We start from the raw sequence: 24,018 nt of genomic DNA on the forward strand, positions 1-24,018 counted from the left end.
TTTCTTTCCTAATTTTTCACTGGGAAAAGACAATATGGTATTTAGCCCCTTTTCTCCTTCATGATTTATATATAATTAGGGGCTCGGAAATGTTATTCTTCAGTTCTAAAAGAAGCTGCTATATTGGAATACAAAGGGTCATTTTAGTTATGGGTATACATACTTTTTAATTAAAAATTATTTTATTGCTTTTGTTAAGTAATTAAAATTTACAAAGTGATTTCTCACAAATATTTATTAACATTAAGTTGTTTTTGGCATACACCAGTAAATTGCAAGCTATTGCTTTACTCTGCGTGTGTAATTAAAATGACTAAGTAATTATATTTTTTCCTTGAGTATAGTTGACACTATCACATTTTTCTAAGTTTTGGTTCATTTTTATTTCCATTAGTGAATGCTTCATAGAAGCCAAGATAAGGAATGTCAGTTAGCTAGGAGGAAAGCTGCTTCTCTTACTGAGCTTTTGAGAAATACAAGCAGATATTATGTGCCATGTTTATATTCTCATATGCTTTGTTTTCCTAATGTCTTTCTTTTTCCTTTGTCTAGCTGCCTTGGTGTTGCCATTATTATCTGGATGTTTATTTAAACATTTCTAGAATGCATATCTTAACTTAAAATTCTCAATTTTATATATTTAGACTTTTATTCAAATTGGCACAAATAGGCGGTATGTCTATTTAACTATACCTTTTGCTCTGCCGAGTCTTTATCATTTCCCTCTCTCTTGCTCTTCCTCAGATATTATCAACTTCCTTACATTCCTCTTTATCATCAGCAAATGACCCTTAAAAGTCCCCAGTGTGAAGGCTCCATGTCATGTGCAGGGACTTCTATGTATATCAGCTTACAGTCCTTACCTCCTGAGGAGCTCAGCATCCGATGGAGGGGAGGATGAATCAACATGATGGCTTCTTCCCAAAATAAAGGAGAATGAAAAGCAAATGTGAGACAACACACCTGGAAACATCATTATTCTTAACCACATTATAAGGTGAAGGGCTGCCAATGCAGTGAAGGTTAGATAGTGGTACCTGATCACGCTGAGAGAGGATCCTTGGTGAATATCTCAGACAATGAAGGCAGAGCCCAGGACTGCATCCTGAGTGGTGCATTCAGAGGAAGGAGCAAAATGATTCCCCTGGAACAACAGAAATGGGGGGAGCTCTCCTTTATACTGTTTGGAAGAAGCCTCTCATAGTAAGAAAATAAAGGCTAAATGAGGAATTACTATCACCCACTCCCTGTGGCCAGGTAGAGTAACAGGACAAGATGTATCCTTTCACCTGCAACAACACACTGACAAAAGGATAAAATTTATAAAACAATGGTTTCCAAGAACCTGAACGTCAGACAGCAGGAAGATGGGAAACAAATGAAATAAGTCCTGTAGCTTCCCAAACTTACTGCCTTCGGAGAGTTTCAGGCTCTGGAGAAGGAAGGGGTAACTCAGAGCCCAGTGGGTACCCTGAACTGAGGAAATGGAGTTGGGAATCTCAAGAAGTCGAGGTGGCTAGAGTTTGCAGGGCAGATTGACAGAGAGGAGAGAGCTGCCCAGAAAGAGAAGCCTGGACATCTCAGCCTGGACTCAGAGACTGACTCTGAGTATTCAGCAGAGCACTGATGAGCAAGTGCCATGAGGAAACTGCTCCTCATGGGGGAAAGAACCACCCAAAAGGACTGTAGGAGAGAGAAACTGGTGCTCCTACCAGGTCAGAATAGCTCCTGTTCCCACCAGCCAGACTGGACCTCAACATATATGATGCATTGGTGGAGCACTCAGAGGAGTCTTGCCCTGGGGTTGAGAGATAAGTAGCACTGGGGTAAATGCTGCTGTGCTCTTGCCTAAAGATTCTTGAAAGTTAGCCTCAAAAGAAGCAAGCTGTTTCAGGAAACATCATAACTCAGATTGGCAGGAAACTGGTTTTTGGTGAAGCAAGTAGAAGAGAAGCCTGTGTTACGGAAGGCCCCGTAGGGCTTGCCTTGATTGCTGGTGAGAAATTGGCTACAAATGGCTGTAAGAACTCACATACCTCAGCCCACCATTAGCCATGATGAGAACCCCTACAAACTCCAGCCTTCCACCGGCAGCTGATCTGGAGAACCTCCACATTCAGAGATGAGTAATAAACAAAAAAGCACAGAGAATCTATCTTGAAAAGAGATCAAAGGAACAGGTAAAGCAAAAATGAGTTACTACTAGAGAAAGATACGTTAACAAGAGCACATGTTCCAGAAGTTATTATAGATCAGCTGGAAAATATGACTGAAGAGATCCCCAAGATTATTTTTTTAGGGGGAGGTTGTAGAAAACAAATGCTTTTATCAAACAAAAATATAAGGTTCAAACAATGTAGAGGTGCAAGAGGTCCTGAAAGATAAAGCATGAGTGAGCACAGAGAAATGGAATTCACAAAATTAAAAACAATGGAAATGGTGGATATGAAAGAGAAACAAGGGGGCTTGAGCATAAGCATGAATAGTATCCATAAAGGATAGAAAGAAAATACTAGATTAGAAAACTATACTTAAATATTAATAAGACTTTTCACAAGGGGCACCTGGGTGGCTCAGTTGGTTGAGTGTCTGACTCTTGATTTCAGCTCAGGTCATGATCGGAGGGTCGTGGGATCAAGCCCAATGTCAGGCTATGTGCTGAGTATGAACTCCGCTTGGAATTTTTTCTCTCTCTCTCTCCTCCTCTCCCCCACTCACATGATCTCTCTCTCTCTCTCTCTCTCTCTCTCTCTCTCTCTCTCAAATTAAAAAAAAGAAGACTTTTCACAAATCAAGGGAAGATTTGAATCTTTTTCAGTAGTTCTTTTACTTCTTTGAACATCCAACCCAAGATTGTTCTTCTCCAGAAAGCCTTTTTTTTTTTTTTAACGTTTATTTATTTTTGAGACAGAGAGAGACAGAGCATGAACGGGGGAGGGTCACAGAGAGAGGGAGACACAGAATCTGAAACAGGCTCCAGGCTCTGAGCTGTCAGCACAGAGCCCGACGCGGGGCTCGAACCCACGGACCGTGAGATCATGACCTGAGCCGAAGTCGGACGCTTAACCGACCGAGCCACCCAGGTGCCCCTCCAGAAAGCCTTTTAAACCAACTGCACACACTGAACTTATTCTATTCTGGCAGCACAAATTGGTAGATGTTCTAATGTTTCTTTCCCCCATTTATTATACTGGCTTTTGCTGTTGTTTTTAATTTGGAGAATTAGGAACTTTTTTGAGGATTGGGGCTGCATCTTTCTCTTTTTATGACCTCCTTTGTATTTTGTACAGACTATATGCAGAGTCAGTACTGTGTAAACAAATGGAGCAAATACATAAAACATAAATTTTCTTCATGCCTTAATACAAGGGTCTCTGAGAACTGATCTGGTGGTTCAGTTCTATAACTGAAGTTGCTAGTTAGCCCTCTGTTACTGCATTTCTGTTGCTCTGTTAGAGGTAAGTGAATAACTGGAAAAGGGCAAATATTTGATCAGGACGTTGGAAGTCAAAATGTACATTTTTTTCTCCTTGTCTCTCTTGGCAAATATTCCGATTCAGTTAAAGGTGCAGGTACAGTTAATGCTGGACAGGGAGTGAGGGCACTGGAGTTCTCGTACAGGGCTTATCACTGACTAGCCAAGTGCCCTCAGATTAGTCATTTGATCTTCATTATGTTGTATCTTGGGGCTAGAACAGTTCTTCCCTCATTATAGACACTTAATAATTATGTTTTGAATGAAAGAATAATTAGTCTCCGTTTCCTCCTATGTAAGATGAGAAGTGTAGACTAACATGGTCTCTAAACATTGTTTTTACCATAAAAATCTAAAAACTACCTGCTTTCCTCTGACTTATATGCATTTGTGCTGTGTATTTCAACTGCAGTAACTCAGCAGATGCCTGTTGTTTTTTGGGGAGATGCGTTTGTCCTCACATGTGCTGTTTACATGTTTTGTATAGATCCAGTGTCCATCCTAACTTACACAACTTTCGAGAACAGCCAGACAAAAAATCCAGAGGGCACACTGAAGGATTCTTACAGGAAGCTTATAGCCTGTCTCCTTTGGCTAATTTGCAAAAGCATTTTTTGATTTAAAACAGAAGGAGGGCGAATCCCTGGGAGAAAACTCACATCCACTAATGTTCCTTCTGGAGTGAGTTATGAAAGAAAGCCCCAGATGGATTATAGACGAAGGTTAAACTTTGAGACACTAATTTATTGAAAAGGTAAAGATAATAAAAGAACAAAAGTGCCCTGAATGCTATGTCCATGTGTCCTTTCTGCCCCATGCCCCATGTATTCCAGTAATTGAAGGATCTCTAAAAGGAATATGTGTTTCCACAGAGGTGATTTCACCTACATTCCTAAAGAAAATCTTCTTTGGAAACAACTGAAATGATCATTCTATTTAGTTAGATTCTCCAATTAGACAAAAAAGGGCAAACTTTAAAGAAGATATTTCATTTTACAAACAGCAAGCCTAGCAGAACTGTTTGGGGGAAATGGTATCAAAGCCTAGGGTGGTATTCTGGAAAAATATTTTTGCGTACAGTGAATTCAGTGATGTTTAATACCATATTCCATCAATTTGAAGGTACACATTATTTTCACATTTCTGAAATCATTTTATAGCCAACAGAGTCTTACAATTGCTATGGGTCAGGTGAGAATTGGGTCCAGTTGTCACTGAATACACATATGCAGACCTGGTTATTAATCCTGGTGGTGCAGCCTGGCAGCCATAACTTCTCAATATTTCGGTCAATGCACCTTGTAAGGCCCGTTTGAGAAAAGGATATGCATACTGATTCTTCTCTGAAAAATTTCTGTTGACACCATCTGGTAATATTTAAAAAAGCACCTTCATTTAAACTTGCAGAATAGGTGGCAGTGGGTTGGAAGAAAGTTCTGGGCACAATAATGGCTTTTAAGAAATGCTGCATCACCAACATGCTTGCGGAAGAGGAGATAGAGGATAATAAATGTAAATCTTTATATATTTTCTAAATACCAGTAATTTAATATCTACCTTTGTTTTTCATCTTTTCCCCCCAAATTCCAGGTAATAATCATGCATTCACACAGCTCTCATTTGGTACTGTTGTCCAAGTGGCTGAGGAAGGCGTGGTAATCAAGTGAACTTTGGAGACAAAAAAAAAAAATCCTTATGGGAATCTTCAAAAAGTGTTTCTTTAAAAATGAGGTATAGTAGATGAATACATTAATAGCTCCACTTAGTGGTTTCTATATCCATACCCTTTGCATTGTGATTGCATCAAGAATTGGGAATCTGTGTCTCCATCCCTGGAAGCTGGGCTGGCCTTATGATTGACTTGGACCAAAGAAAGAAGGTGGCATGTGGTAGTGTGCCACTTCTGAGACTAGGCTTGCAGAGATGTTGAGAACTTATGCCTTCTCTCAGAATGTTGCCATCACCATGTAGACAAGCCTGGGATAGACTGATGGAGGATGATAGACCACGTGGAGAAGAGGCCAGTTGTCCTATCAGAGGCTAGACTGCCCTATAGCCAGCCAGCCTTCAAGCATATGAGACAACTTAGCCAAGACCAGCAGAGTTAGCTTACCTTACATATAGCTAACTGAAGACTTATAATAGAGCCCAACCAAGAATAGAATTGCCCAACTGACCTACAGACTCATAAGCCATTAAAAATGCTTCTTGTTTTAAGTCACTGAGATATGGGGTGATTTGTTACACAGCAATAGCTCACTGATACATGAGGGACAACATATGTTTCTCACATAAAATCAGGTCACTGTGAAGTTCACATCAAGATGCTTTTTCTGAAGGTGTTTTGAAGCTTTTGAATCCCACATATCCATCTATTTCTGCATTTCCCAGGAGTAGAAGCACTGAAATTCTGTAAGACAGGCTGCTCTTGAGATATTTTCAACTTAGCTGGAATCAGGATTTGCCAGAAATGTCGTGAGACAGCTTGTTTAAGTGAGATTTCCTGCTCAGTTTCTTTTTTTAAAAGAAAGAGAGAAAAAGAAAGCAAAAAATAATGATTTTTGGATGGAGTTCATCTGTTCTGGACACATTTGGACATGTAGTGGAGGGGAACCAATATATAAGGATCTTTGAGTTCTTTAGAAACTTTGGCAAAGTCCTGAACCACCTGGGAATTCATAAGATTAAATGTTTGAAGTGTGATTTTAAATTAATAACACTGACATCACAAATTGTTCGCACAGATCAGTCCCTCACTACTCAAAAATGTTCTGTTTACAGATTGCTCTGTCTTCCGATGGCTGTTTTTTATTTAGACTGGATATGTTCTTTTACTATCTTGCTTGTAAATTACTGGAAGATTGTCTTCATTTCTTTTCAGGCTTCACACTGAAAGGTGAGTTTTAGATACCTTACTGTTTGGTTAATATTTTACATTTCAATTTTTCAGTTCAAACCAGGGAACCTGAGAAGGGTATGAATAAAACGTAAGCTATAGGTGAACATTTAGAAAAAAGAAAGAGCAAAGGATGAATATGTATGAAACTTATTTAAAATGCCATATTTATGAGGAGAGGAAAAATATTGGAGCCTCACTTTCCCTTTACATATTTTCAAAACACCACATGGGATTGAGTGGGACCAAGTGAAAAGTATAAAATTTGTTGAGTATGGCGGGTGTTTTAGTGTGGCAGTGCAGTAAAAAGTTGGCAGTGCGAATCATCTGGGGCTGTGGATAGGAAGATACACTGAGGCCTTGGGATTAAGGAAGGACAGGGGTTCTTTAGCGCCTTATTTTCAGTGGGACACTCAGCAAGATGCTTGTCCTCTTTCTATGTCAATTCGTTTCACTCTAGAGGCCAAGAGTACTGAGGCCACCAGGTTCTCCTCCATGGATGGGCCAGGGCATGGGCTTGCGCCATTCATAGTCCCTCTGTGCCTGCTCTGGACCTGTACCAAGTCCAAGTGGTGGTGACAACAATGCCACCTTGAAGTAGATCATGAAAGGAAAGAAGAGGCCAAAGGAAAGGGTTAACACAAGGGATTTTAATTCAACTGGCAATTATGTCACCCATTCTGTTATCAGGCCTGTATTAGGCCTTGAGTGATTGAAACGAGAAATTAAAGGGCCACGAGCTGCACTCTCCAACCCAGTGATTCCACATATTTTTGTCCAAACAGTGAAAAATCACACAGGTACAGGAGACATAGACAAAGTTGTTAGTTTCCACAAAGAAGGTTCTGGTTAAATAAGGTATGGATAACTGTTCTTTGAGAGTCCATGCAGCAGTAAATATGAATAATGAAGATCCATGTACTAACATAGAGAAGTCTCTAATACATACAGTTGAGTTAAAAAAAAAAACTTCATGTTATGGTCTACAATGTAATACCACTTGGTGTTCTTATAAACCAACAAAACAAAACTGCATATTTCTACCTTGTAAGTATAAAAATTCATAGAAAAGATTGGAGTGGCATATAGAAAATAGTCACCTCTGTGAAGGCACTGATATTGGCAAGAAGTATTTTCATATCTCATGACTGCAACACATTTATGCACTAACATTTTTAATTATGAATTAAAAATAATTCTAATAAGTAAATTATGGGCATAAATAAACATTCCCCTCTCCTTACCATATACATAAAAACAAAGGCAATCACCTTCAGGTTCTTTATACTCTGTTTGTAAAAATAAGACTCACAGATGTCTTCATATTGTAACAAAACAAAATAAGCTCTTTTCTTGATTTTCATAAAATTTTTCTTTTGAGGTGCCCCAGCTCTCCTTCTCTTTCATGATAAGTCTTCTTCCTTCTCACTTCTGTTATTATGCATGTTTTCTAAGGTCTTTCCTTAGCCTCCTCTCCCTTTTTCTGGGAACTTTTACCCACTTTCACAGTAGCAAAGATAACCTCTAACAGCATGACTTTCTTCATCTCTGTTTCCAGCTTCGCTTTTCCTACTCTGCTAAGCATCCCTCCGCTGTTGCATTTTCTACCACCATTTTTATTTTTATTTTTTGACATTATATGATATTATGATATATGATATGATAAAATGATAAAATTGTATATGTATTTGGTAAATACATTTTAAAGGTTTTTATCTTAATTCCAAGTAGTTAACATACAATGTTATATTATTTTCAGGTGTATGCTATAGTAAATTAATACTCCCATACATCACCCTGTGCCAAAACCCACATTTAATATCATACTCAATGGGGAAAATTGAGAGCATTGCCTCTACAGTCAGAAACAAGAGAGGAGGCATGTCCACTCTCAACACTATTATTGAACATGGTACTGGAAGTCCTAGGCTCAGCAATCAGACAACAAAAGGAAATAAAAGACATCCAAATAAGCAAGGAAGGGGTCAAACTTTCACTATTTGCAGATGACATGATACTCTATGTAGAAAACCCAAAAGACTCCACCAAAAAACTGTTAGAACTGAAACACAGATTCAGTAAAGTTGCAGGGTACAAAATCAAAGTATGGAAATCTACCACCATTTTTAGCTCAGTTTTTTTCTAAACCTATATTCATCTCTCTTCATATCCCCAGTGGGTTGTTTATCCCATCATCCTAATTTCAACTAAAGAGTTTGCCATTGTCCAATCTCCCAGACTTAGGAGCCTAGTTTACTCTAATTCTCCCTTTTCTATCTTCCTTGCCATTCACTGTCCCATCCAGTCTTCCTTTCCAATGTCCTTTGCATGTATGGTTTCATCTCCCTCTGTACATTTCCTTATTTGACCCTGTCAACCAAAAGCACAATCAAAAGCTAAGTGGAAACTTAAGCAGCTTCTTTCAGCAACTGATGGCCTCGAAATATTTATTTATGTAGGTAAATAAAGTCTGGTCTATAATGGTTACTTTGGTTGTAATTGCATGGTTACCAGTTTTTCACTCTCAATTCTTAGTCAATCACTAAGAATTTACCAAGAACCAGTTTCATAGCCAGACATGGGAGATATTATAAACACAGAAGACATGGGCTCTTCTTTTGAGGAACTAATAGGTGAAAGAAATCATCAATACATAAAAGAAGTAGCTTGAAGCAAATTCCACAGTAGCATAGAATATGTACAAAACACAGTGGAAATGAAATCTATGAAGCTTCCTTCCTCTTTTCTTTACTTCCACAAACATTAATTAAGTATCTACTATGTGCCAGACACTAACTTGGGAACTAGGGATATCTGATTATGTCAGATAAGTCCTTGCCCTTGTGGGACTTTGATTCAAGTGCAGGTACACAGGTAAGCAGATAATTAAGGTGGTTTCCAAGAGTAATAAATGCTATAAGAAAAACAATATTACAAGGTTATATGACAAAAGGGACCTGGGATGAAATTCAGCTGGAAAGATCAGGGGAGCCCTTGTGAAGAGCTGATATTTAATTTGAGACCTGAATGGCAAAAGGAGCCAGTTATTGGCAAATCTAGATGTAGGGAGTCAAAGCTTGACTTACTCTATGAGCAAAGTTATAAGATCAATGTGAAACTGAATACCATAGGCCACAGATCAGTTGACAGTTGGGGATTTAGTGCAGAGCCTGTTTGGAGGGAGTAAGGTATTCTTAGAGGGAAATTTCATAAATGCTCTCTGTGACACTACCTTGAAAAGCAAGTGGCCCTTTCTGACCACATAGACTATAAAAAGTCACATCTGGTACGCTTCATCTGCCCCCACCACTCACTCACATTTCTATGGAGTAGCACTAAGTCAGATGGATAAACAGGGAAAAGAAGAAGGAATTTTCCAGGGAAGGGGAAAGCTAAGTGAATCAACATTTTCCTAATCAGTTTCTAGAGGCATTTATCTATGTGAGAATGAGATGTTTGATATTCTGGTTGAGTAAGTTCTTGATTCCAGGTCATCAATTATGATAATAGAACAAATCAAAAAGTTTCCAGCAAACAGAAATTCTTCATTTCCTGGCTCCTACTCAAGTTTATTGATTGGACTATTGGGTAAGACAATAAATTTCATGTAGAACTGTTAGAAAAGCTTTTGGCTGGGCCCTTTCCTCTTTGCAATCTCAAAAATGGTTTGAGGTACCTGTAACAATTTGGAATATTCATCCCTCTCTCCTCTGCCCATAGACACCGGCAGGTGCTTTATGGATAAAATTGTCTTCACTCTTGTCATGGGAGGAATGGCTGGCCATATAAATTACATAGTGAGTTAAAGGTATCTAAAACTTTCATTTTCTTCCAAAATATTCTCTCCACTTGTCTTTTAAAAATGCTAAAATTGCTAATCATTAGAATTATAAAATATGAGTTCCTTCTTAAATTAATATATGTTCCCAGAGAGGAGGGAGGGCCCTGGTTGTATGATTTATCCTTCTAAATAGGTTCATGTTAATATTCATGTTTAAATACATAGGGAGTTTGTACCAAGTGGTGAAAATTACATAGCATTTGGAGTCCAAAGACCTAAGTTCAAGGCCCACCTCCTTCTCTCAGTAGCTCTGTGACATGGCAAATCACTTAATTTCTATAAAACCAGTTCCATCCTCTCCTAAACTTAAACTTCATCTGAGGTTTAAATGAATTTGTGTTATAGTTTTGCAAGTGTTAAAACACCAAATAAATATAAATGATTATGTATGATATTTATAGATTAGTAGAGATTTATTTTTAAGATTGACTTTATCCATCAGGGGCTCCTGGGTGGCTCAGTTGGTTAAGCATCTGACTCTTGATTTTGGCTGAGGTCATAATCTTATGGTCATGCAATTGAGCCCCAGGTGGGCAGTCTCAACGCAGAGTTTGGAACCTGCTTGGAATTCTGTCTCTCTCTGCCCCTCCCCCACTTGTGTTTATTTTTTCCCTCTCTCTTCCTGTCTCTCTCAAAATAAATACATAAACTTAAAAAAAAAAAGACTGACCTTATCATCATTCTGAAAGGTACTAGAATCCTAAGAGGATTTTAAAGATAAATCCTGTGGACTTTGGGTAAATTTGAAACATAATGAAAAGAATAATGTTTAATGCTTACTAACCATGTATTGGAAAAGATGCTAAGTACCTTACAAATATTCTCATTTCATCCCCACCACAACCGAATGAGGTAGTTACACCCAAAATACAATGAGAAATACAAATTATGTAAGCTAATGTACTTCCTTAAGGTCACATGTTAGTAACTAGTAGAGGTCTTCAGAACTCAAGTGATTAGGAATCCGGTAGCCCCGACTTACCCTCACCACAGTGCACCAGTGCTGGGTTTTAGAGAGAAGCCAGAGTTGCAAAATTTGAGCAATTACAACTCAAGGCAAATATTGAAGGTGACGGGAGGTAGAAAAAAAGAGAGCTGACTTGGAGAGAAAATTGGAAAATATGCTCATATTCTTCCCAAATTTGCTTGCAGGTATCACTTTGTAAATAAATACATTTTTTTCCAGTTATAGTATCCTTCTTGTATTGTGCATTTGGTAGCAAGATAAAATGATACCTCCAAATCCCCATTCTTTCCAACGTAATGCCCTATTAGACTCTATTCTGTGACTTGTACCCAAAGGAATAGCATTGTGACATTTGTCACCTTTCCTACCCCTAATCTCTCACACAATTACATGGTTTTATATTTGAGCCATTTGCATTAAACTCCTAACACTTTACCTTCTACTTATATGACAGTAATTTTCTTAAGAGCCATAAACAGTCTTTTTTCTAAAATTTCATTGTCGGTACTAGCTCAAGACTGAGAATATAGTAACTAATAGATAAATACTCATAGATTCTATTAAAGAGATTGGTACTGAGACTAAGCATAAATTACACTCTTCTTATAGCAAATATTTAATTTAATTTGGCACATTGGCTGAATTCTTTTCAACCATTCAGTCTGAGAATTTTATACATTGTTGAGTGACATGGGGAGAGAATGTAGTAAGAATAGAGGGTTTCTCTGACACCCAAGATCTAGTGTTCAGACATGTTGAGTGGTCTATTCATGCTTGGATGATTGAGTGGAGCCACCTTCAATAAAAGGTTCTTGAACAGATGCCCTCTTAAAAGTACCTCCTCCTTGAACTCTAAGTGTTGATATCTTTCCTAGAAATCCTTCTTTGATACCTTTAACTGACACAACTGACACTGTCTCATTAACTGAAATTCACCCCAGTATGGGATGTGTCTCCACCCTCTGAAATTTGAAAGAAAGTCACAACCTTCCCACTAATTAGAATACCTTCTTGTGGAGACTGCTTCTTTAAATATGAAAATCCTATTAACTCAACTGTTTGGACTGTAAATTCTTGGAGAACAGAGATCATGCCTTCTTTTGGTCACCTCTCCAGAAAGGTTTCCAAGTCTTGCATAATAGGGCTGAGGTCCAAGTTCCTTTAGGAAGGAAACTTACTCTTAAAGCTTCTGCCCAAAGATAAACACCTTCCACATCTAAATCCCTCTCATAGTTTTAACTAGTACTATTTGCTTCATGGTCTTAATTATTTTATATGATTGTTTTATTTTCCAAATAATAATTTCAAATCCTTCATGAATAAAGGCCATAAATTCACTTTATAAGCATTTCTTTCAGGGACTGGCCATGGTTTGGGGAAAAAGTGTTCATTTATCAGGATGTTATGATGAATGAATTGCATGCATGCATGCATGAATGAGTGAGTTTCTCTTATTGTGATTGAACAGTAACATGGCATTTTAGTTGGCTTAGTGACTTTTTATTGGATAATTACTGTACAAATGATTTCTACATCTCTCAGCCACCATTAAAAAAATTTAGAGAGCAGAATGACTGTCTGTTTGCAAAAACATCTTTCCTTTTCTCAAGAAAACCCAGCCTCTTACCTTCTTCCACCTGTGCTTGAGAATCTGCCCTCTCTCACTAGTAAAAATGATTTAAAAGCACCTTGAAAATACAAAGTGCCATATAAATGCTAACTGAGGCAATAATAAAACAGTAATAATAACTGTTTGCTGATAAACGTCACTTTCAAACCCAAGGGAGACATTTCGCTGGGGGAAAGCAGAATGGGTCCTGTGCTTGTCCCTGGGCTGTGCCTTGCTCTGAATCACACTGTTCTCCCTCCATTTGGACACCATCATTTGCAATGGTCATGAAATAGTACTGGTATGTAAAATTATTGTCATCACCCACATTGTAGAAAGCAATGTGTAGCCAAGTAATCCATTCCCTTACAATTGCCAGGGTTACCTCACTCAAGCAGATCATTTAGAAAATAAATGGGCATAGGAGGGAGTGCACAAGGACTGCTCAGTTCTTGTTGGCCACAGTTCAGCCCCCGATGTAGCTGCAGCATCCACTCCAGTTTTTCTCAGCCCTGAACCAAGTTGTATCAAGGAATTGACTCCGTGTAGATCCAGAGGAGTTATCAGCCAATATGGTGGGATTTGAGAGGATTTGGGGAGTCGCTTGCCATGATATTCCTCTGTGTGTCTATACCTCTTTCTCTGATGAGAAATATGACAGCAGGGACACAGAGGAGGGAGTCAGGGAAGAGTTTAAAGGCAGATTGGCAGAAGAAAGGAATCCAGAACATAAAATGCAGATTTAAGATTGCATACCTGTAAGAGATGAAGAGGGTGTTCTAAGCAGTACCCCCAAAGCCTTGCAAGTGAGAGAGGAGTGTAGGACATTCTGAAACTGGGATTTAGCAGCAGAAGGACAGGAAGGATATGTGAGGAAGGGAGGTCCAAGCATGTTGAAGACAGTGTTGTCCCTACCGACTGTATTGGTTGATAACCCTTCTGATGAACATTTACAATCAGTTAACTCATTATGATTCTCCTGTGTGTGCCCCTCTTCCTCTCCTCAGATCCTATGGTACTCCTGGGTCCTCTTATCTTGTCTCTGCAGAGTCCAGTTGAATTTGTCCTTTTCTCTCTGTCTCCATGGCTACCACTACGATTCACCTGGATGTCCCATATGCAACTCACTCTATTTATCTGAAAGGACTCAGTATGTACAACTTTTCAGAACTAGTTCCATTTCCTTCCTATAGTGACTTGTGTTCCATTCCCTGTCACATTATCAGAATCTGGCTGTCACTCTTAATTCCTTCTCCCTTTCCCTGCTTCCTGCTTCCTGCTTCCCATATCCTGTCAGCAGCCAAGACCTCTGATTTATCTTCAGCATTCATACTCTCCTCCCCACTTTCAGTGTTACTCCCAGAGATTAACACATTGAGGTAAAAGAACACGAAATGTTCTGAGCTGAGTCTACATCTAGGTTTATAGACTGGGGAGAGGGGCTTCTGTGAAGTTGGAGTTTCCTTTTTGGGCAGGGGAGGGGTTTCAAAAATAAGCTGAGTTTAAGCAAAGTCTCTTTTAAGGACAGAAAACAGGCTTTTATTTATTATCATGTATACCTTTCAGGCCCAAGACCAAAGACTTAAAGATTTTTAATATATGATAAAATTTATGGCTTTCAGTTGTTTACAGTTTTGATGTTTCCCCTGAATTATTAGCAATATGATTTTCATAAGGAAAGGTCCTGAGTACTTACCTTCAGTGGTTGTAAGGAAGTGAGCTGCTGTCTATAATATGGAAGATACATGCCAGTCTTGGGGAGAAGAGCCCTAAATGATAGTGTGAGTTGGGGCAGCTACCAAGTACAGAAAAGACTAGAAGCAGCCTGTGTTTCTGCCTTCCCCACTCTTCTGGCCCCTGCAAGAAACACACAGAGCGAAGACAAGGCCAGATATTTTATATATGCTATCTCTAGTGTGCACAGACTTTTCATTTAGACATACTTATGTTCTTATTACAGACAAGGAAACTGAGGATAAATGGTTTAGTGGACACCTATTATTTTTCCATGACCAGTGTCCCTTCCCCCTTCTCTATTCCCACTAGTCTTGCGTCTGGTGAGACTATCAATCACCTAGCTCTGCTTCTCCTGCCCCAAATCTAGATGTGTGATCCAGACTGACCAATCAAAATGCTGAATTCCTGTGCTGAGAGGTCCAGAATGGTTTTGTGACCCAGATGCCAAAGTCCTTTCTCGGGAATTGATGGAGATACTTTTAACAGGAGGACTTCTCTCCTTCTAAGAGATGAGCTGGCGGGGCTATGTAGGTCTAGAATCTTTGCTGCAATCTGTTGAGCTCAAAGCCAGAAAAAGAATAGAGCCAAGAGACATGATAGAAATGATGACAAAGAATAAGGCAATTGCAGAGCTCCTAAAAGGTTTCCTGCAGGTCTCTACTCAAACACCACTTTCTCAGACTGCCTGGTAAAGACAACAAACAAACAAACAAAAACAGCCACTCCTATCATGTCCAACCTCATGACATTCTCCTCTTTAGCACTTATCACCATCTGTCATGTTATGTATTTAGAGATTTGCCTGGTTTTCTCACTGTTGTGTCCTCGGCACCTAAAACAGCTCTTGACCTAAAGTGGGCCTTTGGCTAAAATTTGTGGAATGAATACATAAATGAGTCATTTGAACTAATGGATCTAGCTCTGACTAAACAAGTCCCCAGACCATGGATCTCCCAGTCACAAAAGCCAATACAGTCCCTTTTCTACACAAACAAACTTGGCTTGAATTTTTGTCACTTGGAAATAAGAGACCCAGTAAGAAGGTGGAGTACAGCATCATGCTCCCAAAGATGGTACATGGTAGAACCAGAGGTGAACTCATGTCTCAAGACCCTGAACCACCGCTCTTCCAGACGCCAGTGTCCTGCTGAGGCATGATCCATTTACTCCTTCACATTTCAGCCTGACAGACGTTGAGAGAATTTTCTCCCAGCAGCTGACACGTTGGGCAGCTGGGGAGGGAAAGTCTCAAAAGATGGAAGTAGGATCCTGAAAATAACTGTACTTTGGAAAGGGTAAGGATGTGATGATTTCCTACAATTTCTCTTTGTTCAAACTGGACTAATCAATTCACTCTTCGGGGCCAATCATCTTGATAAGGACATTTTATGATTTATTTAGATCTTTCTAAGCTTTAGCTGGGGTTAAGTCTGGGAAAAACAAAAACAAAAACAAAAATCCACAGATCCCTGGGGCCAGGCAGGCCTATGATGACCAAGTGAAAACTTTACAGAACTTTTGTGGGGGTGGGGGAAGATGCAGGCCTGATCTCTCCTTGCTGAGGCTGAGGTTATATGGTAATAGATAGATTATTCCATATACATTTGAAATAAAATATATGACTAAACTAAATTTTAGTTATGGATATTGATTTTATTGACCCAAACCTCCTCCTTACAAACTCCTTGGTTTGTCTAACAGAAATGTTACCATTTGACCAGAGTGAACAGAAATGAGGCCTAAACGTCCATGCGCTGAGTGAGCAAAGAAGGCTGCAGACTTTTCTCCTGAGAAGGGGTGTGCTGAATTAAGACATCATTACAGTCTGTCTTCCATGTCCCCAGGATTACTCCCCTTCCAGTTTCTCTTCCCCCAGGCTCCTTGTTCCCTTCTCAGTGCCTGTTCTCAGATCTTTCATTTACAATAAGCTATAAATGACCAAAATCAGTCTAAACCACAGCTCTTTCAAGGGAGATTTACACTTTGATCACAAAGAAGAACTCCATTTAAGCTAAAACTATGCATTTCAATGGGAGAATTGCAGGCACAGTGACCAGCTGGGGAGTACTGGGAGTCCCCAGAGTGTTCATATCATCCTTGAAGACTTCTTATGCAAGCAGATGTCAATCAACTCATTGCACCAGGCATGGAAGTTTGGGTATTTCTTAATTCAAGTGGGACTAGAGATAGTACCTCAGCCACTTTGATAGACATTAGCATTTAGGCTTCAAGGTGCTTTTAGTACAACTTGAAGCTGTGCAAGGGCATTGCTAATGTGTGTGCTCTGAGTGGAGCAGGCCAGCCCAGTGGGCTGAGAAGGCAGGGCTTTCAGGACAAGGCACAGAGTGCTGGGATGCTGGATGTCAAGGGTAGGAGATCTGGACTTCTCCACCACTGGGAGGATCAGTTTGTTTTCCTGTTGGAGAACTTCTCCCAGCATATAGATGACTTAGGATTTAACAACTCTCCTCTTGTTTCGATTCTTCATCTCCAGTGGCTTTTCTCTTGATCCATTTTAACAGGACTCCCTCCAGAACTACACCCTCAATCATGTCACATGCCCAGACACACTCTCTGGCCAATATAGTTGCTTAGGGCCTCTCCCTCTGCTCCTGCTGCATTGACTGGCATTTCCCCCTGAACTAGAAAACCCTTTTGATCTCCACATCTGTCCTACATTCAGCCCTGCCTTTTAACCTCTACAATCTTTAATCATTTCACCTAAACAACAACAACAACAACAACAACAACAACAACAACAAGAAAAAACAAGTACTAACTGGTAGAGCCCAGTATGTAGATATTTTGTGAGGGCTGAATGACATAATGTAGTAGATGAGGTAAGACTTCCTGTAGTGTCTTGGCTTCATTTGGGGTGAGCACTCAACAAGGGGTGGCTCCAAGTGATAGGGATGGTGACGTGGTGACAGTGATAGCAGTAGCAGTTGAGACACAGGGAAATTCCGTCCATCTTTTCACACTCACTATACACAACCTTCTAAATCATCCTGTCGTTGCCCATTAGGTCAGAGCCTAGAGCATGCATGATGTAAGGTTTTCTTAGAAACAGGTTAATGAACCACACTTAATTTTTTTTCCCTGTTATTTCACTTTTCATTCTGAGGAAAAGTCTTGTCCCTTGAGGAAAGCAAGTCATGACTCCATTTCTCTTCCATCTTCTGCAAGCAAAGAGTTGAGTAGATAATTTAGGCCAGGTTTTTCTCTGTAAAGCTGGAAATTTGTTTTTCTTTCTCTCTCTCTGCAAGCATACCTGAACCTACCTTTCCCAGGCTTTGGGACTGGGCAAAGGCACAGGAGGAGTTACCACTGAACTCTATGACCAAACAGCATGCTTTCATTAGACTTATACAAAGGCTGAGGTGCTTCCTCAGATCTTAATAAATTGAAATTTTTACACGTATTGTGAAATTTTTCCTTGTATATCTAGCTTCCTTGACAGCTCAGCAAGAGGCTGAACCTCATCCAAGGTACAATTCTGATTGGCTTTTTTTCTGTTATGCCACCCAAACCTGACACTTAACCTCTCCTATTCCTACTACCTTCACTCTTATCCTTTCTACCATTGCTATTCCAGCCAAACCATACCTTATCCTGTCCAAGGAAATAAAGATCCATGATTTGCATTTCAAATTGATCATTCTGGAGATAGCAAGAAATTAAGTAGGGAAGCAATAATCCAAACAATAAATGATGAGAATATGGAGATTGTAAGGAAAAAACAGAATGAAGAGATAGTAGGGGGATGGAATGGAGAGGAAGGGCTGCATGAGAAGGAGAATTCTAGGCACTGGGAATAGATGGTAGTATTTGTCAAGCAGGAAATCCAGAAAGCGATCACATTTGGGGAGAAGATAACATGCCACTTAAGAGTACTAGACATATAAAGATTGTACTCTGTAGATCAAATCTGGGTGAAAATATTAAAATAAGTACCTCTCTGCATCACCATAATGCCCTGGGCACCATGTTAAGCCACCTTATCCATGTTAAATGTGCATATTTTACAACTTGTAAATTCTGTTGTTTGCATAAAAATTCCCATGTACCTGATCTAAATCATATACCTAAAATTCCAATATATCATTCCTAATGGTCATTATTTAGATAAATGAATTCACATGTTAGTAAACAATAATAACGAGTATTAGTTTTCCTCTACCAGCAGTGTTTTAGACACATGGGTTCAACTCAGAAAATTGAATTCCAGTGGTAGAATTTTCTGAGTACCTATTAAAGCAGTGGTGGGCTTTTTAAATGTTCATCCCTAAATGTGTGTGTGTTTATATATGTGTGTGCATATGTACGTGTAGATATTCAGTCTTTCATAATATCCCACCATTATACCCTGAAAGTGTTGCCTACATTTTTAACTGTAGAGCATGCAGTGTTGTGCTATCTCATATGCCTCTTTGCCTTTGCACCTGCTGAGTTGGGAAGCAAATCTGTTTTCTTCTCCCTCTTTCCTTTCCTATTATGTATTTATTTATTTGTGAAACATAGGTCCTGAATAATGGTCACATTGATAATATATTTCCTTTTTTAAAGTTTATTTATTTATTTTAGGGAGTGAGTGAGAGTGAGCAGGACAGGGGCAGAGAGAGGGGGAGAGAGAGAGAGTCCTGGGCAGGCTCCCCATTGCCAGTGCAGCGTCTGACGCAGGGTTTTGACCTAAGGAACTGTGAGATCATGACCTGAGCTTAAATCAAGAATCAGATGCTCAACTGACTGAACCACCCAGGTGACCCACGATAATACACTTCTAATTAAACATTCAGTGTTCTTTACTTTCTTGGCAAATACCACGCTTTGGAAGTAGTTGTAATATGTAATTTGATTAAATAAGTCTGATATATTTATATTTTCTTTTAATTTATGAAGCAGCTATTGATTTCTTGGTTGGTCAATATCAGCATTTCTTAAGTTGAAGTTACTGTTCATCAGTCAATTACGACCTTCCATATTAAGATATTAAAAAAATATTAACTCTAGATGTGTCCACATATTGAGTTTCATTTTTTTAGCCATGTATTGAAGCAGAATTCATGTTTAGTCTCACGAACCAGAAACATTTATTCGATGTGTTTCCTAAACTCATAGTTTACCTTACTCAATATTAACTATCTCTGCTTGGAAATAATGTTTCATAGTATGGCCCTAGTACACTTTGCAAAAGTTGCATGTTGGAGACCTGTGCTTGGTTGTAGTCTCCTGTGGATCTGTGACAGGCAGCCTCCCATTCCCTGTTGTTTGACAAATTTGCACAGACTTCTCCAGCCAAAAATATCTTCCCCTTGGCTGATAGTCATGTTGTCTGAAATTGCCAGAGATTCATAGATGTCATCAGATTTTATCCTTCCCCATTTCTGCCAACATTTTACCCTTATTTTACATCCAAATCAGAACCCATACCCTCTTTGAACTTCTCCCTAATAGTCTCAACACATGGGCTTTCCTTTCTCCTCTCAATTTTGTTCGTGTCTGTTTCTACTATGCATAATATACTTCCAAGGATATTAGATTGCATTTGTTGTGTCCTTCATCAAAGATGATCCTTTTGAAGTTCCCATTCAGTGCTGGAATCCTTTCTACAACATTCGCCTCGACCCCCAAGATCTTTATAAGAAAGTTCTCATGTGTATTGGGCCTGAACTTGTTACCTATAACTTCTGTGCAGGAGTGGTGCTTGTACCTTCCAGAACATGCTCTTTTCTGATATTTAAATTTTTTTATTACATTTCTTTATTTTTGAGAGGCAGAGAGAGACAGAGCATGAGTGGGAGAAGGGCAGAGAGAGAGGGAGACACAGAATCTGAAGCAGGCTCCAGGCTCTGAGCTGTCAGCCCAGAGCCTGATGCGGGGCTCGAACCCACGAACTGTGAGATCATGACCTGAGCTGAAGTCAGACATTCAACCGACTGAGCCCCCAGGTGCCCCTTTTCTCTTATATTTTAAACAATTATGTTACTGGCACATAATTTCACCACTGGAGCTCCATTTTTTGGAATTTCTTGCTTTTAGATTCTCTTGCAAAAAGCAAACAGACATATGAGATTCATTGCATCATCTTTCCATGAAAAGTGTAATTCCAGAAATTGAGAAATAGTTTTCTGGAGAGAGATGTCTGTCCTAATTCTGAACAACAGTAGCATAGAAGGAATAGTGGCAGGAGGATATGACGATGTTCTTCCAGCCTGGCTATAATAATTCACCAACCACCCCTGTTCTCACAAAATGACAGCAGCTGGGGAGTAGAGGTGATATAACTACCTAAACTGTGATAAGACACGAAACACAGAGTCCATGAAACTAACTTCAAAAATGATGAAAAAAGTTACACTTTTGATTATTTTCTAACAGTGAAATGTTATGTTTTATCAATATTAAAACTAAAAATAAAGATAAAATATGAGTGTCTTATTATGAAGGGACATACCATTTCTATCTCAAATCATGCTTCACCAGTCAGGTTTTCTGCTTATTTCGGTAAGGGTGGAGTCTCATACCATGGGATGACATTGTTATGTTACCCATCTCTATGCTTTGCTACCACTATATCACTATGCTGCGAATGTGGCCTATGAATAATAATGAGAACAAAAAGGGAAGTATGAACAGTTCAGGGTAGAAAAAAATCCTGTAATGGGATCTGATATTTTACTCCCGGTAGATAAGGATAAAAGACAGCAGTGTTTCAACATCATCACCACCACCAGAGTGCTTTTTATCCTTGCCTCTGGCCCACCTTCTTCTACAATATCCCTTCACATTGCCTTCTGCTCTAGAGAAACTTTGCATCAACCTCTAATGTCATCAAGTTTATCCTTCCCCATTTCTGCTAACATTTTATCCCTCTTTTACATCCAAATCAGAACCCGTCCTCTTTTTGAACTTCTCCCTAATAGTCTCAACACATGGGGTTCCCTTTCTCCCCTCAATTTTCTCCTTTTCTCCCCCATGTTATTTTTATACTATGCATAATATACTTCCAAGGATATTAGATCCCATTTATTGTGTTAATAACTCATTTCCCCCTTTGGAGAGTGAGCATGTCTGGGGACATTGCTGCTGGACAAAGCAATAGCTGAAGAGGCACCATAGTCTCTTTTGGGGGGTGTCACAGATAGAATCTAAGTGGGATTCAGAGAGGTCTGGGCATGTCTTCTCATATCTGGGAATCTCTCGGGAGAGAAACCACCATCAGTATGAAGTCAAAAGGAGTTAGGCACAGAAAAATGAACTCTGAAAACCACTTTTTATGTGTGGATGCTGATGGAACAGGGCAGGAGTAGAATGGCTGGTACAGAATTAATTACAGCATGGTATTTATTCACGCTCAATGATCAGCACGTATGGGAATGTTAGAGGAATTGTGTCAGCAGAGAGGGCTCTGTTGGGGTCCAGAGCTTCTATAAGAGTAGATGGTAAAAAGACCTAGCAGAAACTGAGTTATTTTATTCTTGACCAATTTGTACCATAGACTGGTGAAGCCTGTGAACATTATTATACAACCATATATTCACACCATTATGGACTATAGACTGCAAAAGCATTTGCTTTATGATATTACCAAAAAAGAAAGGCCCCCAAGGTAGGATTATTATCTTCATTGTACAGACAAAGAAACTACCAAGGCTCAAAGAAATTAAGCAATATAAGTGAGGGCACACAACTCTTAAGGATGTGTGGTTATGTCTTGACCTGAGGCCTAAGTCTCCTCCTATCCTCACCATTCTGCCCCACTCTGGGGGCATTAAATTGAAGTTTGTTGTATGAATAAAAAATTGAAGATTAAGCTAAGGGTTTGAAATAGGGCATTGACTATGGTTTATATGCATCTCTTTAGGATAGGAAACAACTTTGCAGTAATAACGTTCATTTGATTTTCATGAGATTTTTGGTTTTATAAAGTCTACAAACCCTATTGATGATGGACATATTTCATGAATAAAATGGCTTTTTAAATACGAATTTAATATTTTAAAATGAGAGTACGATCACTCTTATTTATTAACAAGATTAGACCAAGCACCCTGCTATTCCTCTCTCTTTGCAACAGGGAGAAAACTTATTCAAGGCCACATGATTCAGAATGCATCATGGGGGCAATATTCTTATTACTCAATATTTAAAAGCAATAATTTCAGGAGACTTAACCTCATGGATTTTCTAATACAGTAAAATTAAATAAAAAACACCCTAAATGCAGCTGATATAACCCCTTCATGTGCAATTAACAAATATTAAATAGAAATTTTAATATTAGCATTATTCTTTATGCCCCAGTGAGTGGGATATTATTTAAATTGATATGACATAAGAGGATATAAATAATTCCTAAGTGTAGATTTAAACTGGAATTTCAGTCAGAGTTTGAAATCAGTAAGTATTATCAATTCCCTATTTCCCAGTGTATCATTTATTACCAGCTTGAAGATTTTTTTCAAAGAGATTAAATTAGCATTAGGGGCAATGATAAACATTATAAATAAATACAAAAATTGCTATTCTGAAAATCCGGTTGAAAAGAAAAATGACTTGGTGTGGTACCAAATTCCATCTTCCCTAGAAGAGCTCAAACACAGTTCCAAGCATAAGTAATTCTTTATAACTTCTTCTGCAATCAAAACTGAAATATATTAAAACCTGAAAGTATAATTTCATTATCTACTATTCTAGATACACAAACTAAGATTCAGAAATACGTATGGCATGAGGAGAATTCTGATTCACTTCTCACCACTAGTTGGTCAATGCAAGGGAGGAGTCCGCTCTACGGAAATATCAGGTTGTTTTCCTGGTATGAGGGTTTCCTTTGGCTTGTCTGAGGGGGCAGAGCTGAAGGTAACAATGGTGAACCCCCCTTCTTCCCAGACAATCTTCTTCCCAGGTATGTATGAATTTCTCAGCATGCAGCTTAAGTTTTTAGGATGTACTGGAAAAATCGGGCTTTTTGTAGTCTTAGTTGTATCTTGGAGTGGTTTACAGCCCATATATCTCTACCCGCTTTTTACATTGAAGATATGGTGCAGAGCAGTGACAGGGTGAGGCTCCACTTAGTAATATGTATATGGAAAATTAACATTTCTTGCACTACGCTGGGGCCAGGTTGATTTCATACCTAGGCATAATGGAGAGCCACTCATTTGACGTTATTTGAGGGATGTCCAGAAAAAAAATCTAAAATACCTATGAGGGGCTATAATGTTCCATGTGTCCACTGCTAGCATATCACCCCATTCTTTATAGTGTTATCCTTTCAAGGTCTGTGTCCTAGGGCTGAGTCTAGTCACCTAACAACATCGAGAAGCCAATCACTGAGTTCCCTGCTACTGTGTCTTCCTCTATAATCAGATCATATTCCTCAGCTTCTCTCTTATCCCATCTTGAGTTGCTTTCTCTCTTCAACCAGTTGATTGATGTTGAGGCATCCATAATGCCTCCAAATGGAACGTAATTGAGAAATGATAAACAC

This window comes from Panthera tigris, chromosome D3 (genome assembly GCF_018350195.1).
Source record: "Panthera tigris isolate Pti1 chromosome D3, P.tigris_Pti1_mat1.1, whole genome shotgun sequence".
NCBI classification, from domain to species: domain Eukaryota; kingdom Metazoa; phylum Chordata; class Mammalia; order Carnivora; family Felidae; genus Panthera; species Panthera tigris.